This window comes from Bactrocera neohumeralis, chromosome 6, assembly GCF_024586455.1.
Source record: "Bactrocera neohumeralis isolate Rockhampton chromosome 6, APGP_CSIRO_Bneo_wtdbg2-racon-allhic-juicebox.fasta_v2, whole genome shotgun sequence".
NCBI lineage: Eukaryota > Metazoa > Arthropoda > Insecta > Diptera > Tephritidae > Bactrocera > Bactrocera neohumeralis.
The window spans coordinates 73,403,187-73,421,212 of record NC_065923.1 but is presented as its reverse complement, the minus strand read 5'-3'; the positions used below and the strand labels follow the sequence as shown (position 1 = coordinate 73,421,212).

At 30.4% G+C, this 18,026-nt stretch overlaps 1 protein-coding gene and 1 long non-coding RNA gene across 9 annotated transcripts in view; one reads left to right on the top strand and one right to left on the bottom strand.

Moving 5' to 3' along the window:
- LOC126762930 (teneurin-m) overlaps positions 1–18,026 on the bottom strand; it is a 517,900-nt gene that overhangs the window by 65,422 nt on the left and 434,452 nt on the right. The window lies entirely within an intron of this gene.
- The window catches only part of LOC126762931 (uncharacterized), a 173,819-nt gene continuing 158,599 nt past the window's right edge, over positions 2,807–18,026 (top strand). For both annotated transcript variants that reach the window (XR_007667536.1, XR_007667535.1), the window contains exon 1: positions 2,807–2,892. This is a non-coding gene — a long non-coding RNA (uncharacterized LOC126762931). The remainder of the gene's footprint in view (positions 2,893–18,026) is intronic.

Here is an 18,026-nt window from a genome sequence, read left to right as displayed (position 1 = left end):
AACAAACCAATGTAATATGTTGGTTTTATGTTACTGCAAACCCGCCGAGTGATCCTCTGTTATTTCGTTACTGCATGCACAATAGTGTAAGAATGTTACATATTTGCGCATGCCAACGCAGTTGTTGTCTCGTCAGCACGAAGCAGCACTGCAGAAAATTATAAGTGCAATGGAATGACCGAATGTTAACACAATGTCACTCATGTTCGTTAACATTCTCTGCCGTTTGATAGTCGTATGTCGGCAAGTGCGCGTCGGTACGTGATCGCGATCAAAGTGTGTGAAAAAGTAAAAATTAATCAAAAAGTAATAAATTAACCATCTAGTGCAGTTTGTTGAGTATTATTTAAATATTATTTGATTTTGTGAATGTAAAGTGATAAGTGTGTGTAAGTTAATTGCAGTGAAAATGTGCAAATGAAATTTAGCAAAATATGTAGTGCTCAATGTGTGGTTTGGCAAACATGTTTCAACATGTTAGTGTGAAATATTTGCTTTTACTCGAAGATTCTAAACTGCGCGTTATGAACGCAGAAAATAAGTATATAGAAATAAAATTTAGTTTAGTGAGTAATTGATCAATATTGTTGTTATTAAATTGTTTTTAGTGTTTGATCATAGCGCTAAAAAACCCGTCGTGTGTTTAAGTGAAAGAAAGTAAATACTTATGTGCAGGCAATAAAAGGTAAGGGTGGGCACGTACTTATATTTGCATGTACATCCATTTTATATTAAAACTGTTTATAGTCATACTTTGTATGTTATACATATGTATATATATAAATACATAAATGCATATTCATGTTTTTATAATTGTGTGAACAAGTGCATATAATTACAAGTAAGGAAGTGCTAAGTTCGGAAGAGTCAGATGAAATTTAAAACTGTGCTATATGGGAAGTAGGCGTGGTTGAAGTCCGATTTCGCCCATATTCAAGTGATATGATAGCAATATTATATTATATGTAAGGATATATTCTATGGTATATATTCACGTACATATGTATGTATGCGTTTTGAAGACAATATATATGTTCCTCCTAATTGAAAAAAAGTGATGAATTTGATTTGCAAAAAAATTACATACATATGCACGCAAAATGAATTTCATGCTAATAAATTAGTGAATCTTTTGCAACCAAACCCAAAAAAGACCGAAAGACGTACTTATTTTATTATTACATTCAAATTTGACAACAATACAAGCAGACAGAATTATTTGACTGCTGAAAGCGAGTGAGTATTAACGGCTGCCAGCAGGTGGTTGAATGGTGCTTGAAGTGGTAGCTAATAAAGAAAAACGAGCAGCTGTAGGCTGTAGCTAAAAAGCTGGCTGTTGGAAAAGGTAAGGCTGTTGAAAAATGTGCGAAGCGTGATGACTGGGTGAGGTAGCGCGGCTTGGCGGTGACACGCATGTAATTAGCGTTCACTTACTTAGGCATATATCCACTAAGCCGATTCCACTGAACTAAGAAGCGCGCTATGGTGACGCGCGGCGAGATTTTTCCATTCAAGCGCCTCGGATTTGCTTATACCTATATGCGTCCGTGTGACTGTTTGTTACTTTCCGTCTTTTTGCGTATTTTAATTTGCAGCAAACGATGAGGTATTTTACTTTTGTAAGCTACAGCCGCACATTCGCAAGCATTTCACATATACATACGTGAATAATCGCATTGGAGTGCAAAGAAAAATGCTGGAGGGGTGCGCGTTCAAAACGAGAAAAAAAAATAGCGTAAGCTTAAATGCAATTTTTTTAATGAAAAAAAAAAAACAAAATCTGGTGTGAGATCAAGGTAGCTATAGCGAAATGAAAAGCAAATGTAATTGAAAATATGCGGGTAGGAGGTTGCAGTGGAAACGCGCCACTTCCGTCGCAAAACAGCTCATTTGCGGGTATGCCAGTACTAAAGCAAGGACTGATGACTGCTTCTCTGGGCTGACGCGCTCAACCACACGCAGTTTAAGGCAAATAAAGAGGCTTTTGATACTGTATATACTATATATGTATGTAAGTAAGCACACAAAAAGTATTACGTTGTCAGTGTTTGGGACGTTGATGTGCGACAAAGAAACGTGTCTGGTAAAAGCGATTCAATGCCGCTGACAAATGCTGACAGGCTGCGTTAACTGGGTAATAATCAAACCACAGTCATTTATATGCATATGTATATGTGTATGTGTGTATTGTTGTGCATTAAAAAGGCTCGAAAACCTACAACAAATCGCTTTTAAATTAATCATTAGGCGCGTAAATGAAAGCAGACGAAAAGTAAATAATATAAAAAAATGTAAAAGAAAATAATGAATAAAGAGAGCACGAAATGCCTGCAACACTTACTTGTTTGTGTGGTTTCTTTAATTAAATTTGAACATTTTTGCGTAATGCTCTGCACCAAAACAAATCAAATACGCCTTATGTTGGCGGCAGCTGAACAGACTACTATTTGTTCCTTTTACCGACACTTGCTATCAAAGCAAGCAAGTAATAGGCAAGAAAGAGTGTGTGGCGCTGAAAATTAGCTGGCAATTAAGCGCTTAAGCGCGGCTTAGACGACCGCAAGCCAACCTAATGTTGGCAATATTATTTAAAAATTAGTTAACACAGACTGTTAAGCACTTTTTTGAGTTACTAAGCGGCTAGGTATTTTTGAAAGAAAAAGGAAATACATATATTTAATGCACGCTGCTTACAAAATATGCACAATTTTTCTTATTCTGACATTTTTGATGTGATATATTTTTGTATGTCTACTATCATTTGAAGTGAGTTTCATAATTTCTTTTCGGATTTTTTTTCAGATGAAGCAATGCTTCACTCTCTACGTGACAACTCTAAGTGAAAATAACCAAACAAAAATACTCAGAAGTTGTGAATACTTCATTTTATGGGTGAGTTTTGAAAACATTTTCTAAAATTTCAATTAAATGTGAAGTTATAATTTCGAAAATTAAACTGTTTTTAATAGTGAGTGTGTGATTTATTATTTTTTGCACCGTTTATGCAATAAAACGTCACATTTTACATCTCTAGTAATGTGAAAAAATGAATAATTTTAATGCTTACTTTTAATAAAAATATCACTTTAGATATTATTTAATATAGAAAGTTCTTTTTCTTTCATAAAGTAGCTCTATGTATACAACTGCGCCTTACTTAGCCTAAATGTATGCTTCATAAATACACTTTTTCACTGCCGCTTTGATTTATTATTCTTAGTTGCTATTGAGTTTGTTTATTTTTAATTGTGAAGCTATTTTATGGGGTTTTTGTCACCGTTTATTTAGTGAAACATCACATTCCTTTAATTCTATTCAATCTACAACACTAGTAGCAAAAATTACGCTTGCCATATTTGGTCAAATGTGAAAATTTCATAATTTTAATTTTTCCTTTTGTTGAAAATATCACTTTAGTTACTATTTCTTAGCAAAAATGCGTTTTCTTTCATAAAATATCTCTGTGTGTGCAACAGTGCCTTACTAAGCCTAAATGTATGCTTTGTAAATACACTTTTTCATTTCCTTTCCGTTTATTATTCTCGGCAGTTATTAATTTTGCTTATTTTTATTTGTGTTTGCGTATTTTTAATTAGGTTTTAATTTCCGGTTCAAGCAACAATAATATATGTGTGCGCCACCGCAATATTTCCGCCAAATTTGACAGCATAAAAAAACTAATTTCCCTTTTTAACAAATGGAAAAGCAGCTCATTTGTATGCAAGATGTGTTGTAAAGAAATCAATGAAAGAAAATTGCGCAGCAGCAAGGAAGAAATTTTATTTTTATTTCATTAAAAATTTAATATTTGCCGCACAAATCCTTTTTATACCCAGAACAGGGCAGGTTAAGGTTGCCATGATGGTTGTAATAAATCACTCAGATTTGAGATATCAACTGAAACTTTACATACGTACTTTCCTTTCGAAGAAGGGGTTCATTTGTCAGAACAGGCGATATCGGACGACTATATCATACAGCTGTCATACAAACTGGCTTATTAAAATCGAGGCCTTGTATGGAAAAGTTTTTTATCCGACTAGATATCTTTATAAAACTCGACATGGATTATTGCTTAAGGCTACGGTACAATCTTCCAAGAAATGGTTTTGATCGGACGACTATAGCATATAGCTGTCATGCAAACTGAACGTTCACAATCTAGTGCTTGTATGGAATAGTTTCTTATTTGATAAGATATCTACACGAAATTGTACACAGGCTATTTTCAAAACTAAAACTATAACCTCTGAAAAAAAATTTCAGATCGGACCACTATAGCATATAGCTGCCATACAAACTGAACGTTGAAAATCAAGTACTGGTATGGAAATTTTTTATTTATGAAGGGTATTCTAACTTCGGCATGAAAGTTAAGGTTTTTTCTTGTGTTTTTTTCCACTAATGTGTGAGTAGAACTTTTCAAAAAGGATTACAGCTGCAAGGTTATTTGTTTCGCTGGGCGTTTAGAGTAGGTACGAAGAAATTAAAAATAAGTTGCCATTGCGCAGGAAGTATTTTTTAATTATATGATATGTATGCATGTATATCTTTATGTTATGTATAGTATGCATTCCTTTTCGCTCCATTTATTTTTAATTACCGTTTTAGAAAATTTGCCAGCAAAGCAAATTAAAGAATTGAAATGTAGCTTTGTATTTACACATCCACTGTGTGCCAAAAGCCTGCAGCCAAATCTTAATGACTTTGACGTCTTTGAAGAAAATTCTATAAATATGTGTGTGTTGGGGAATTTCAATATAGAAAGTAAATTTTCATTTCGGTTACTAAAATAAAAGCTGCTTTAAGCAAAGCTATACGGATTTTTTCTTTTGAAAAAAAACAAACTTTTTTTTTGAAATATGATTGTTTTTTGAAAATTTGATTTCTTTCTGTTTTTTGTGTTATTGAATCCAGATGTTGGTTTTAATAAACTTTTTTGTGTCATATAATTCCAAAGATATTTTTTAAGTTTATTTTGAAATCCATAGGATTTTCTTTTTATTTTATTACTCTGTATTTTTTATTCTTTTATTTTTTTTTATTTAAAATTTTTTTTAAGTTTATTTTAAATATTTATGATTTTTTTAATTTATTATTTTTGGTCTGAAATGTGTGTTTTTTAATTTATCATATTTTTTAATTTTTCTAAAATTTTTTATTATTGAAAAATGATTTTAAAATACATTTTTTGTGTTATATAATCCAAAAAGTATTTTTTAATATGTATACATGTTTTTAATTTTAATTTGTTTATTATTTTTTGAAATATGCGTTTTTTTAATTTATTATTATTTTTTGAATGTTTTTATATTATTTACCATTTAAAAATTACTCTAATAAACTTTGTTTTGTGTTATATAATCTAAAATGTATCTTTTAAATTTATTTTTAAATATGCATATATGAATTTTTGTAAATTTTTTATTTGTTTTTATTTTTAAAACATGTGTTTTTTAATTTTTTTATTTTTTTTTATTTATTTTTAAAAAGCATTTTTTAAGCTTTTCTTAATATACATACATACATATGTACATATTTGATTTTTTTTATTTTTTATTTATTTCTTAAAATATCTGTTTTTCAAATTTATTATATTTTTATTTTTAATTTTAATTTTTATTTTTTTTTTATATTATTCAAAATACATATACTCAATGAAATACCTTTCCTTGCACTGAAAATTATGCTGCCACTTTCACTGGCATACAAAAACATATTTCAAGTGGTCCATGGAGACTATATCATTTGTATATTTACATACACAAATACACATACATATCTATCTATTTTTATCTCCAAAAATTGAACGAAAACCGTGCTCTCAAACGTAATGTCTGAGCTGTGTTTGACTTGTAGACGCCATATGCGGTGTCAAATAACATTAGGGCTGTGCATAAGGCAGCAGGAGTTGAAACTAAATTTAGAAAATTTGGTAATCATGTTGATTTATGCAGCAGAAATGTATTGTGTGAATTTTTCGGTGATATTGATGTGCAATTGTTTCATATTTCATATAATTTGGTATACATGGGAACGGCAAGAAATCATAGATGGCATAACAATTCCCAACTCTTCAAAAATATTCAACTACACATATACTTAATATATATTTTTCTGAAAATTATGGATTTTCTCCAATTCTAATAGATATTTTGCATGTTCGCTTAGCTGTCGAAACTAATTCCATTTCCATTGCCACTTCCTACTTCGTCCATTTATTGCTCACACACACACTCGTTGCATAAAAAAATTTCTAATGACAGCAGCGGCGTTGGTGAGCGTCACGCTTGCTTCTCAAGTGGCTAAAATTATAAACGAGCGAAGGTAGTTTGCTGGCAGTTACTATTTTAAGGTCATAGCATTCTTTATTGGTTACTTTTATTAACACAGAATTTTTATATTTTTATTCAAATGCAATTTTTACTCTATTTATCCACGCTAACACGCAACACATTACACTTTAGCGCCGCAAAGTTGCATGAAAGCGACGTACCCGTGTGGCAATATAGTTATTGTAATAAATATGGTAATTTTTTACGATATTTATTTTGAAGCGCACGAAGGAAATGCGAATAAGGAAGTAGCGGAATGCACAAAAGTGTAACGGAACGTACTGGCATATAAGTAAATGGAAAGAAATGTCGATAAGGTGGTGTTAGAGTAGATAGAAGTCTTCAAAGATGCAAGCAGAGAGTCCGAGAGAGTGAAAAGTAGCGATAGTATGAGAGTGGTGGTACGAAAAGAGATAGGAAATTGAGTGAACTGCTTAGTAGTGTGGTGAAAAGGAGCGAGAGAATGAGAGCGTTAGTACAAAAAAAAAAAATAGAAAATTGAGTGAACTACTAAGAAGTCTTCTAAGATGCAAGAAGAGAGTGCGAAAAGTAGTGAGAGAATGCGAGCTGGAGAGTGAAAACGGTTGAAGGTTGAGTGAACTTCTAAGTATTGTAGTGAATTGTGTTCAATATGAAGGTGTGAGAGCAAGATATGAGCCGAAACTAATAATATTTTGAAGAAAATACTAATAAATCTCTAGCAAGATGAGCTATATCACTAAAATTGAAGTGATATTTGAAGAATTCTTTAAAATGTACTTCTAAGTAGTGTGGTGAATTGTGTTAAATATGAAGAAGAAAGCAAGAAATGAGCAGTTCCAAAAATATTCGAACAAATTGGTAGCAAATTTCTAGCATAAAAATTTAAGTGATCTTCTAACTTGATTCTAAGGAATCGTAAGCATTTTAAGCACTTTGAAAATATTAAGTTATATATATTTACTCATATTGCTTTTCCTTACACAAATGATACCACGGCACCTTTCTTGTATGTCCTTGAGAGATCTTTCTTTCTTTTACCGCTGGCTCCCAATACATAAGAATGAAAATCTGCGCTCATTTCGTAAAAGTGCGTTTCTAATGCTCAAGACGAACGCCTGCTGACAGGTAGAACCTTCACAAACGAGTTATGGTGAAGAAACTAGCGCACCCATAGCTATATAGCGGCGAGTTGAAGCGGCAACGTGTTGTGGGGTCACTTGCCTGCGTGCGCGTCTCAACGCTTGAATTTCTGTTTACCTACCTCAATAGAATTGCCCTTGCGTGGCAATTAAGCGACGTAGACACGCACAACGTTGGCGTAAAAATAGTGTTAATAGGGAAATTATAATAAATATGAAATAAATTCGTGGTAACGACTTGACAGGGTAAATAGTGGTCCAAACAGTAAAGTAATGCGGCTAATTAATGCGTTTGGGGTATGAAAGTTTGCTTACATTTGTGTAAATAAAGGGTGCATAATGCACTGAGCTATGCGATTTTGCTATAATATCTATGCTAAGCTGAGAATTTATGTTTTTAAAAAATAAAATTATTTTTAGCGGCAACAGTTGGAGTGGTTTTGGCGTTAATTTGTTTTGCAAATATTATGTTGTAATAAAATAATCAGTCAGCTCGCTGAAAAATATATTTTTTCTATGTTATGCCACTTACTTTTACGACTTGTGTCATAATTTCGTCGAAGTTCATAATATTCCGGCGTCTCGTAGTTTTGTATGAAATCGTAATTCTCGTGTACTTCATAGCCTTGTTGAGTTTGATAACTCCGACGTGCTTCATAATTGCTGTGGGGGTCATAATGCCGACGCGTTTCATTATTACGACGCGCTGCGTGATTTTGATACATTTTATGTTTTTATTTGGAAACTCTTACTAATTTTTATTTTATTTTTAAAATCATTAGTGGTTAACACAGAGGTAATATTAATTTTCTAGGGCTAATTGCAATCTTTTTTAATATATTTTAAATTTCTACACAATGAGATCAATATTTCCAGAAATTCAATTAGAAACAGAAAATAAATGTTGTTGTTGCTGCATATTTCTTTCTGGGTTACTGTGAAGGCATTAGTGTTATAATTTTTTTTAATTCTTTGTTTTTTTTAGTTTTTGAAAATTTTTTTTCAAAATCTTTTTTTCTTTTAATTTTTGAAAAATTTTATTTTTATTAATTTTGTTTTATTAAAAGCTTTTCATGATTTTTAAACAAATTTTGCTAATAGCATGATATAAAGTATCATATATATTTTTAAATTTTTTTTTAAATTTTTTTGAAACTTAAAAATTTTTTTTTTCGAAATTTCGAAGAATTTAATGTTGTTATTTTTGTTTTATTAGCAGAATTTCTTTATTTGTTAATCAATTTTGCTTATAGCATGATATAAAGTAGCAAATATATTTTTTAATTTAATTTTTTTCGATTTGTTTTCCAAATGTTTATTTCGAATTTTTTACCAATTTTTTTTGAAATTTTATTTGGGATTTTTAAAATAAAATTTCTCCATTTTTCTCTGGTAAAACCTAAAGCTCGCCACTTTCTAGTTTGCAGCCTATTTGTAATATTTTTTTTTACAACATTTTTTTATCCATCAAAATTATGTTTTGCTTATAAAGAAGAATTTTGTTTCTGTTATTTTTCGTTTTATTAAGAGAATTATATAATTTTTAACTAATTTTACTAATACTTGTAGTTTGTATATCACTTCATTATCAAAAATATTTTTCACTATTTTTTTGATTGTTTTTTAATTTTATTTTTAAAATTTTTTTTTCGTATTTTTTTGTCCAATTTTTTTTTGTCAAAAAAAAATTTTTTTTTTTAATTTTTTATCAATTGCTAACAGTCTTCATTTTTCACTTGTTAAAAGTTCGCCACTTTCAAACTCTATTTCATCTTCTTCCATTTATTATGTTTTTTCTTACAAAATTTTCTTTTCATTCACTTCTATAGCCATAGTTTAGTACATCGTCTTCACCGCCTACAACTTCTTGCCTTTGTTAGGCCTCTTCTACAAACATTATTTGCATGCTAAATCACCGCTTTTGTCCCAAACGCGCGCACACATACACAACAATAAGCGCATGTACCTGCACACAGCCAGCTTTATGCAGCTATGGCATGTATACACACATATCCATGCTTATCGAATTCAGCATATCGCCTCAGCGCTGCCGCCAACAACAAATATACATACACACTTGCGCTGCGCATACGAGTCCATACCAGCACAAACGAACAACTGGTCGAACGAACGAAACAACACTAACACTAGCGTTGGCTATGAAAAACGTGGGAGCGCTAGGCAGGCAATAAGGATATCGGCATGATCAATGGCAAGAGCGGAGAGCAGAGAGCGAGAGTGACGTTGAGTGGCTGTGGTGAGTGTTGGTGTGGTGTGTTGTGCCGTTGTTGGTGCTGACTCACATGCAACTCACTCAAATCAACATGAGTATGTGGAAAATCAAGTGTGGCATGTTCTTACTACTTCTTATCCGCTTTTGTTTGTTTTTTGCCGCATTTTCTTTGCTCAGCTAGCTTGCCTACCTGCTGCGCGCCACACTGTTGTTTTGTTGCATAGGCTTAGTGTTGTTGGTAAATGCTTCATTCGGCGCTATTTCATTCACTAACTTTTCAGCATATCTTTTTTTTTTGAACATGTTTGCTTATTTGTTTTGTTTTTGATTTTCGCTTTCCACTTTAGTTGTTTGTTAATGTCGCTTTTCATATTGAAAGTGCAGCAATTATTCATTTCCAGCGGGGAGAAGTGCTCGACTGAAAACTGCTTTGCTGAATTTACCGATTGTGTTTTGTGCCTATTTTTGATTTTTGTTCTTTTATTAAGTAGATATCTCTTTTGTAGAATATATCTACAATAAACATTTAGCAAAGTTTATCCCTCACCATTTTTAAGCTTATTTTCAGCTTTTTTTCAAACTATTACTATATATACCCTATACCCATGAAGTTGGTTATACTCAGAAGAAATCTAGGAGTCTCTAAAAAAATGTATATACAAATGATTAGCATGACGGACTGAGTCGATCTGGTGTCAGTTAGAGTTTAAAAAATTCTTAGAAATTTCTGGTGGCACTTTTGGTTAATTAACTGGTTGCTTAAGCGTTAGGTGGCTTGCTGGGGTGTAGTAGCTAGTTAGTTAAGCCACTGAAAGCGTAGTAGTATTGTAGCAATGCACTGAAAATAAGGTTTATTGTTCAAAAACATTTCAAAGTAGAGTCTTCCATTGGCATTTCTATACGAAATATAATGTTTGAGTATATAAATTTGGTTGCCACGACAATTTTAGTATGTGGTAGTTGGAAAATAGAAAAAAAATAATGAAAAAGTTATAAAAGTTCGTCAGAAAAGTTATAAATATAAATAAAATTGATATGATACATGAAAAAGTGGAGGCAGGAAAATAAAAAGTCACAATACAACTCGTCACACCTAATTAATCTCACTTTACAAAAATAGCAACCCTTTTCTCTATCCCCAAAATAAATAGCAGCTTTTAAATTCACTTTTGATACACCCTTTATCGAATTTCCAGCCACAACGTCAACCAAATCCGATTTGCTTTATACTTAGCATACTTTTCGGAGCATTTTCTAAAAATCTTTGAGCCACTGTTTTAGAAATAGATTTTTCTTGATTTGCATTTAATTTTTAAAGCTTTTTTGCTGATTCCTCTTTCCCAGTTGCTAACCGTGCGCTGTCAGTTGACAAGGCGCTTTGCATGCCGTCATTTATAGCGGCGGCGCTTTATTAATGCAACCCCCTTTGCCATTATTTTGTTGCTTTCAAAGCACTTTTTGTTTACACAGCTACAAAGTAACAAAAGCTGCCCAAACCAGTTGATTATTTCGATTTTTCATTTTCTTTTTTTTTCACAATTTTCTTTGTACTTTAAAGTTTATGCATATTTGTGTGTGTGCGGGTGTTTGCTTAGCCAACCCTCAAATCGCTTAATCTCTGTCAATCCTTTCAGTCATTTTCGCAAACAATTTAACTCGTACCATAACTTGTTGCAGCGACTGTTTCTTTCTTTGTTTCTATGCATTTTTTATGTGCATTGACAGGCAGTGTGTTTATTCTATTTTTTTTTTATAAGTTTTTGTTGTTGTTTTGTTTGTTTTTGTGCCACACCACTTGCCCCTAAAACGTTTGACCAGTATTGCCATTTGACCGCAAATTCAAGGCGCTGTTGGTTGGAGAAAAAAATGCATAACTGTATATATATTGACGCAAATTAAAAATGTGTTCTTAGAGGTAGGAGGCTGGGGGCCAATGTTCGTTTGTTACTTTTAATGAGTGCGGCCTTTGCGATTTGGCTTCTGCAGGTTTTAGTGTGGGTTGGTATTGTGTATTTGTGTGTTACAGATTTCGTTTTACTTGTGGGTTTTTTTGCAGTTTGTCGATGCTGAAAGTGAAAGTTTGATGCTGTACCATTTTCATAAAACCGCATTGAAGTTATTTTGGTACATTTAAAAATATTTTTTTTCTTAAACTCTTTGATTTTTAAAATTTATTTGATTTTTAATGTATTTTTTTTAATTTTATAGTTTAGATATTTTTTTAATTTAAATTTTTTTTGATTTTTTATTTTTTTTGTAGTTTTATTTGATTTATTTTCAATTTTTATTTTTTTTTATATTTTTATATTTTTAAATTTTTTTTATTTTATTATTTATATTTTTTTTTTTTGATTTTATTTTTTATTTTCAATTTTTATTTTTTATATTTTTAATTTTTTTATTTTATTTTTATTTTTAATTGTTTTCTTTTTAAATATTTTTAATATAATATTTGAATGCCATTAATAGTGCTAAAAACATTGTGTTGGCATTATATTAATATTAATAAGTTAGTTTTTCAAACCTTATTTTATTTTAAATTCGTATTTTTTTTTAGACTTTTTAATGTTCTAATTTTAATATTTTGTTTTTTGTTTTTTGTTATTTCTATAACTTTTTATTTATAAATTTTTCAAATTAAAAAACATAAATAAAAAATACATTAATTTTAATTTAAGCCCTTAATTTTTATTTTATTTATTTTTTGTTCGATTTTTATTTTTTTTATATTTTAATTTTTTCTATTTAATTTATATTTTACTATTAATTTATTAATTATTAAAATTTTTTTTAATATAATGTAAAAGACATTTCTATTTTTCATATACATAAATTTTGTATTTTTATTTTTATTTCTATTTTTAATTTTTTTAATAACTTTAATTTAATGCTATTGCTTTACCATGCATTTGGAATTCTCTTAGTAAGCCCTTATTTTTTTAATATTTTATTTTTTTCATTTTAACTTTTTTATTTTTTAATTTATTTGGTTTTATTTTATTTATTTTTAAATTTTTTGTACATTTTTTTAATATAATGATAAAGGCATTGTGTTGGCACTCTTTTAATAAATTAGTTTTTTAAACCTTATTTGATTAAAAATTTAATTTTTTTATTTTTAAATTCTTTTTTTATTTTTAATTTTTTTTATTTTTTCTTTAATTTTTAATATATTTTATTTTTTTAAATTTAGTTTTTATTTTTCCTTTTAATTTTTAATTTTCAATTTTATTTTATTTTTAATTTTTTTTGTTTTTTATTTTCATTAATTTTTTATTTTGTTTTAATTTTTTTAATTTAAATTTTAAGGTTGTTTAATTTAATTTTTTTGTTTTAAATACTTTTTAATATTTTTTTATGTTATTTTTTTTTAAATATTTTTATTAAATTGTAATGCTTTTAACTTACTCCTAATAAGCCCTTAATTTGATTTAAATGAAATTCTTAAAAAAAATTAAGTGCAGTGCTGCCAACATATCTAAATTAATTTTTGAAAATTGCTCATAAATAAAAAATTAGCTTGAACAACAAAAGCGATAATAAAATTTGGCATAAATGTGCACTCAAAAATGTAAATTCTTTAATGTACCGTTATAGATATATACGATTGTATGTATGTATAAGCACCTACAGCTCATATGCTTTAGAAGCCTATATTTCCAAATTATTTGACTAAACTAACATAAATCATCAATTTAACTGAGCAAAAATGCATATAGTCGAAATGTTTGCCAAAAAATAGAAATAGGAAAATTTACTTTAAAATATTTATAAAAGCGAGGCAGGCAATAAATTGATGCAAATTTATGCAATGAGCGAAATATGAAAGGTGAAAAAGCAAGCGCATATACATTTATAAAGCTATGTATGAGAAAACAGATGCGCAATGCATATACATAAGTGTATATAAAACAAATATATATGAGTATACATATATATATGTACATACATTTATATTTTGTTTCTGCACCAAAATATAGTCTACCTGAATTATATCGAAAGCTTTTCGCCTTCCATAAGAAATATATATTTTAGATAAGGAAATATACATGTCTGTATATATAATTTTTTTTCGAAATTTCACCCTGTATATAACTGTGTTTCTATGCAATTTATTTTGTTTAATATTTATCCTTACACATACTTCTATATACATATATGGTACATATGCACTTGCCAACCAATTTCGTTCCTTTCAATGGACATTTGCCGGATCTGCACAGTTTTGCATAAATTTCAGCGTTTCAATATAAAAATTGTTTGAAGCGTTCATGAGCAAAATGTTGGTGAATAATGATGAACACGCTTATATCTATTCATGTATGTGTATGCATATGTATATACATCTATACTTGCATATATATAGAGAGATACACTTATAAATAAAGCTATAATTAAATTCAAAAAGTGTAAAATAAATGTGGCAAACGAGGCAAATTTTCTGTGCAACAGCATAGTAAACACACAAACATTCCCATTTATAATGTGTATATGTATGTCAAAACAGCTTTCGTTGCACAAAAACAAAGCACAAGCGAGGCAAGAAACGCAATCGCACGCATGACAAAGATAAGCTGCCATAAAAATGTTAATTTATTTTGATACATTTTTATGTATTTTTAATACGTATGTATATGTATGTATTTAAAGGATTTACCAGCTGATACCCAGTGCATTTTGAGCGCTATAGTTAACAGATAGCTTGAGGTTACAGATGCTGCAGGGAAATGCAGATGACCTATATTGGATTAGTTTCAAGATTTAGTTTTTTAAACAGTTAAATTTCAATAAAATGCTGAAAATTTGGAAAAATTTAATAATTTTTACGGACAAATAAAAAATCAAAATATATCAATACTAGCTACTTAACCTCAAAATTAGAGACCTAGGAAGTAGCGATTAAGTTCTACTAGCTTCGAAAATTGGTTTAAGCTCCGATTAGCAAGCAAAACCAAAAAATATTACAAAAATTTAAAAGCGTGTATATATAACACAGTTGAACGAATTTGTAGAAGGTGTAAAATATTGAATATTTTTATTTAACAAGAAGGCTAATCAGTAGCGTAGTTGAAAATTTAGTTAAAAATAAAAATTTTCACAGGCGAAAAATGAATAATATGTACCTACTAGCCTCAAAATTAAAGCTGTAGAAAGTAGCGATTAAGTTTCCCTAATTTGAAAAATTAGTTCAAGCTCTAATTAGCAACCGAAAACGAAAAATATTACAATTTAAAATAGTTTTCATAAAACTAGCACCTCAAGGTATGCTACAAATTTTTCCCAGATGGCTTAAATTGGATTAATATGAACATTTAGGTTTTTAAATAGCCAAAATTCAATAACACATTTGAAAATTGGGTAAAATATAAATATATTTTTATAGACAAGAAAGAAATATGCGATATATGTAACTATTAACCTAAAAGTTGTAGCAAAAAAAGTCTTAACTAGAGAGTTCACTAGTTTGAAAAATTTGTTTAAGCTTTCATTAGCAACAGAAAAATAAAAATATTATAGTTTCAAGGTTGTTATACACACTTTTTAATACTAGCGCCTTGAGTTATGCTACGAATTTTTTATTTGGAGCATGCAAGTAAATTGGAAATTTGAAGTGGCAATAGAAGGTTACAAATCCTAAATGTTTAAAGAGTATTATAAGTACTTTTGAACACTAGCGCCTTGTGTTATGCTACGAATTATATAATTGTAGCTAGTAAGTCATTTGAAATTTCGAAGGAGCAATGAAATAATAAGTCATTTGGAAATTTTAATCAGCAACAAAATAATAATAATGCTACAGTTTCAAGAACGTTATAAGCACTTTTTATACTATCGCCTCAATATATGCTACACATTTTATATTTTTCTTATTTGGTAAACGTGGTATCAATAAATAAATTGTAATTTTCTATAGATATTGGAAGCGTTGTTTACGCATAAGCAAACAACTGTATTTACAAACAACATATATAGGTAAACCGTTACGGAAATTTCCGCATAAAAGTAATATTTGTAAAATTTGTACGCTTAACCAATTTGAAGTGTACATGTTTTTCGAGGAACAGGCAATTGTGTAGACGCATGTAAGTGCAAATACACGCATACATGTACACATACACACACACCTACAGTTGCATGCAAAATTTGCATATACGCACATAAGCGCAAAATCAAATATGCAATAACAGACAATCATAAGTAAGCAAGTATTTGCATGTGCAAATAGAAGTCAGCTTGTATGGGTAAATGCATATGCCGGTCATTGGTATGACGGCGTGGTGTACCACACATACACATACACAAATATGTGTACATGTATAGGAGTTAGCACTAACGTTGCATTGCTGGCTGTTGCAAATGTCAAATTGTCGAACTATTGGTCGGTTTGTTGCTCTATTGCACCGCCTGACTGCTTTGCTTTGCTTATCTGAGTACATCTAATGCATTATATATGTACATATATATAAATTTGCGTGCGCTGTTGATCTGTCTGTCTTAGCATTTAACTCAACCGTACTATTAAACTGCCACTATTACTTACTTTACGGTCTGAGCTTGGCCAACGCTGTATGCCATGTTAACTGTTTCCATTTGCCTCCACAGTTATTGCTAGCATTCGATACATGGCTTGTACATATATCTGCAGTTTAATACAAGTATATGTATATTGTTTAATATGTGCGTTTGTAGTTTAGTATCTTTGTATGTAGTTTAATATAAGTGCGTATGTGTGAGTTCGATGCTTGTATTTGCATATGCATATGAAATCAAATGCAAATTGCATTAAGTGCTTGCAAATTTCCTGTTGTTGTGTGTGTATTTTGCATATTTAGCATTTAGCTTAGCATACATTTAGGCGCTACACATGTCAAATTTACGTTTTGTCGATAATATTGGCAAACTTGAAAGCCACTAAATTAATATGTGTGTTTTAAATTAGAAATTGTCGAAATTTAAGAAGTTTGCTACTAGACGAGAATTTTTATACCCTGAACAGGTTAAATTATATTTGTAATACCCAACTAGTTGCTCTGTGTTAGAGTTGTCTGTCTGAAATTTTGTAGGCGTTATTTACTCTCCAAAAAGCTGCTTATTTATCGGAATCGTCGATATCGAACCATTATAGCATATAGCTGTCATACAAACTGAGTAATCGGAATTAGGTGCTTGTATGGAAAACTTCTTTATTTGGCAAGATATCTTAGCAAAATGTGGCACGGTTTATTTTCAAAAGTAACGGTACAGTCTCCGAAGAAATCGTTTAGATCGGAAGCATATAGCATATAGCTACCATACAAACTGACCGAACAAAAGCAAGACAAAGTTATTTTTATACTATTTTATGCTATAAGAAATGCATCTGTCAAGGTTTTAAGATATTTTATACATAATTTTTATTAAAAAGAGACGATCTCTTGAGTCTACATATATAAATTCGGCACTTGACTGCAATTTAGTGCAAAGCCGGAAGTAAACATGCGCGGCCAGTTAACAAGATATATAGACAAAGCAGGCAAAGTGTGTTTTATCATACATACATACATACGCTTACAGTTTATATTATACACTCATACATATAAACATAACTGCGCATGAATTTGCATCCACGCCCGCACCGAGACGAATTTTAATGCGCCCGTTAATGATAATGACGGAAACGCTGGCGCCTGTCATTCATCAGCTAGCGCAGCATATGCAACAATGCTTGTTGCAACAACTGCATGCATACATACACACAATAAAACTTGGCTTGCGTACGTGCAACAGCGTGCAGCTTGGCAGCCATGATGGTAGTTGATGAACGACGTGATTATTTTTATTAAAATGTAAATGCGTAAACTTGTTGCAAATGCGCATATGCACATACAGACACACGCACATAAATGCAAAGCGACACAAAAGTGCATGCGCATGAAGTCAAGAAGGGTTTCGGACAACTTGTCGTCTGCCGCATGCAGGAGGCGTTTTTACTTTGTTTTTGTTGCTATATTTTTCTAAAGCAGGCTTTCTTGTTGTTGGTTTTGTTGTGCTGGATTTTTGCTGTAAAAATTGTCTCTAATTTGTATGTTTCACGCATAAAGTACGTTTGTTGCAAGTTTAGTTATAGAGAAGTGTCTAGCAAGCTGTCTAAGAGCATGTTGCAAGTATGACACTAGTGCCACAATCAAAATTAATACTTTACGACTTGGTCTACATCCTATATTCGCCTGATTTATGCAGTTTGTTCAGTGCGAAAATAAAAAAAACACAACAACAACAACAACATACACATATTAAAACAACAATTTCCAGCAAAAATTAATAATTTGTTGCCACATCCACAAATAATTACACAAA